The sequence below is a fragment of the Acyrthosiphon pisum genome, chromosome A1, assembly GCF_005508785.2.
Source record: "Acyrthosiphon pisum isolate AL4f chromosome A1, pea_aphid_22Mar2018_4r6ur, whole genome shotgun sequence".
In the NCBI taxonomy this organism is placed as follows: Eukaryota; Metazoa; Arthropoda; class Insecta; order Hemiptera; family Aphididae; genus Acyrthosiphon; species Acyrthosiphon pisum.
Window position 1 is genome coordinate 14,195,986 of NC_042494.1, and position 3,124 is coordinate 14,199,109.

General features: G+C 30.8%; 1 long non-coding RNA gene across 1 annotated transcript; it reads right to left on the minus strand.

Moving 5' to 3' along the window:
- Positions 1-830: 830 nt before the first annotated feature.
- On the minus strand, positions 831-1,688 carry LOC115033937. The gene is made up of 2 exons (XR_003839283.1): positions 1,138-1,688; positions 831-1,066 (listed from the first exon to the last, which is right to left on the minus strand). It is a non-coding gene; the product is annotated as an uncharacterized LOC115033937 (long non-coding RNA).
- Between the last annotated feature and the right edge of the window lie 1,436 nt (positions 1,689-3,124).

Here is a 3,124-nt window from a genome sequence, read left to right on the forward strand (position 1 = left end):
CAGACTGTTATGTGAATACTTCAATATTTTAATACGTTGCATTATATTACGTTTCAAAAAATACGTTTCTATATATTTTATTCTCCACGCACATCATAGTTGAATTTATAATCATTAGGTACTCATTAGTATTTTTTTCGTTACATTCTTATAATATTGATCAGTACAGGTACCAGTGGCAGATCCAGGGGGACCCCCCCCAGACCTTTTTAACAGAATCTTCTTTTTACTTACAAAAATATTTTAAAGTGTGTAATGTAATGCATTAAAATTAATTACATTATCTATTTATCTATTTTGAAAACCATTCGGAATGTTATTGGAATTATAACATTTACAATAATTGCATATTATATTGTATTTATGGCTTAGAAATAATTTTTTTAAAAGCCCTCCGCCCCCAAAAAAAAAAAAAAATTAAACCCTGGATCCGCCACTGATGAGTACAGCCCCATTTTGCTCGAGAAATAATGAACAAAATATAATATAAAATACGACGCTCGTTGGTTTACGGGTAAGTCCGTGTTGGTCTATCTACCGCGGTCTATCTACCTCGATTTGTGAACAAATTCATTTGTGATGGGCAATCGGCCAGCGAGGCATGGGATGCGGTGGATTGGATGGATACGGTCATATTATACTATATAATAGTGTTTAGTTTTAGTGTACTTTGGTTTAAGACACAATGTATAATAACTTCATATGAAAATTGGTTTAGGTCGTAGGTACAATTATCTGTTAAAGTTAATAACAAAATATATAAATAACAGACTTTTGATACGGTGTATGATGTAGGTATAAGCAGTGGTGGTTTTTTGAATTTTTTCTGGGGGGGGGGGGGTCCTTTAACATTATCTCATAATGTATAAAGGCAAAAAAGTTTAACCCATGAATAATTACTAAATAAAATTTAATTCTTACATAAAAAAAAACAGCATTTTAGTTACAACTATTACAACACAAAATCAATTTTTCGTTTTTTTTTTACTAATTTATCCAAAACTTCGTCAGCCGTTAATTTTAAATCTTTATGAATACACATCATAGCCAGACCATTTAATCTTTTCTGAAATATTTAATAAGCAAATTATATTTAATATTGTAAAAATATGAATTATGATTTCTTTTATTACTTACTTCTCCAAAGGTGTTCCTCAAATAAGTTTTTATTCTCTTAAGATTTGAAAAAGTACGTAAAATTACATTCACGATACAAAATCATTTACTTAGGTTACATTTTAAATTAACTACATATTATTATGAGTCAAATAATATGGATAAAATCTTTGTAAATTAAGAATGAAAACGATTTAAAATAATTATTATAAATTTTACTAACCTGAATAGACATTCGGGTTCGACAGGCGCGACGGCTGAAAAGTGATTGTCAGTTTATCAACTTTTGCTGCGCTAATGTACCTACCTACGTTCTTCGAATGGCCGAACGCTATTATTATCACAAATAATAGATTTCGTAATCGTTAACGTCATAATTTCAGGGAAAATATGGTATCTACCTAAACAGCTGTAGCTAACATTTTAATATACGAAATAATAAAGATAACCAGAATTATGTAGGTACAAGCGTACCTATATCCACATATAAAAATCGTTATCGTAATAGCTATAAAAAAAAAAATTACTGTCAAAACCCAAGCGGCTCGAGTGAATAATGTATCACAGCCTAAACTCGGGATCTTGGGGGGGGGGGGGGGGTACAGACCCCCTGGACCCCCCGTAAAACCCGCCACTGGGTATAAGTGGTTCTGTCTTCTGTAGACTGTAGAAAATTATTGAAAAAAGTCGCTGTAAAAACATGACAGATGGCGCCACGTATTCCTATGTTTTACTATAATATTTTCGTCATTCAATATTCCATTGAGTGAAACTGGTCAGTTTAATCTACATAAACTATACTTCAAGGGGTATTTAATATTTATGTACAATACATATAAGTATATAAATACACCTTTCTATGCTTGTAACCTGGTCCATTCCTACGTAGTATTAGTAAGTAATGTGATCTATGAACTTAAAAAAAACATTTGACGATTGGATATTTGGATAAGTGCGTTAGGGGAATTAACTTCGAGTGCCACCCAATTACCCAAATAAAGAAAAATAAGAACCTTTTTTATTCTTTCTTGTAACCAATGGCAACCAGAAATAAACAAAACAACATTTTCGTATTTTAAAGTCAAAATCTTATAGTGGTTGAATTTCAGGATAATAAGAAGCATAATATGCAAGGTCGGTTTTTAACGAGTTAAAAATTTAATTTAATTTAAACTTTTTAACTTAGTCACTTTTGGATTTTCATTATATTATATAAGTTATAACTTTACTGTTAACTCACTAAATTTCTTTTATAATTAACATGAAATTAACGAGTTAATTTTTCATTTTAAGAAGTAAGTTAAGCAGAGATGGAAAACGTTTTTAAAAAACGTTATTAAACGGAAGAATACAAAAAATGAAAACTTATATGAAAATACTGTATAAAGTATAAACACTAATCACTATATTATACTATAATTATAGTCTATAATTTAGTTTTTGGTTGGAAAAAAATTAAGTACGCGAGCGTTGTATACAAGCCCGGATTAAGGATCAATTGAGCCTCGGGACACCATACATTTAGTCAGTGGTCGGGACGCTACTAGTTTTTAACGCTAAAGCTACTCCCCCCAAAAAGTAGCTCGCTATCGCTATCGCTAATTTTTTTTAATGTAGCGCGCTACTTTTTCTCTAAAAATGTATATCATTCGAATCTAACTTATATTGAAATACTGTACAAAGTATAAACACTATAGTCTATAATTTAGTTTTGGTTGGAAAAAAATTAAGTACGCTAGCGTTGTATAATAAACGAATTAACTTTCTTTTAACTTAATAAAAAATTAACAAAAAGTGTGTATTGACTTTTAACTTAACCGAGTTAACCTCTAGTTAAATTAACTTTCAACTTTTAACTTTTTGTTATTGGTGCATATTAAGAGGATGTCAGCGCACCATTTGTTTTCTCTCTCTGGCTCACACGCAACATAGACAAAATGCATTTAGGCAAAATCAATTTTTCTATGTGTTTACCCCGTGGATTTTCGTTGCCTCGACCGCGTATGGA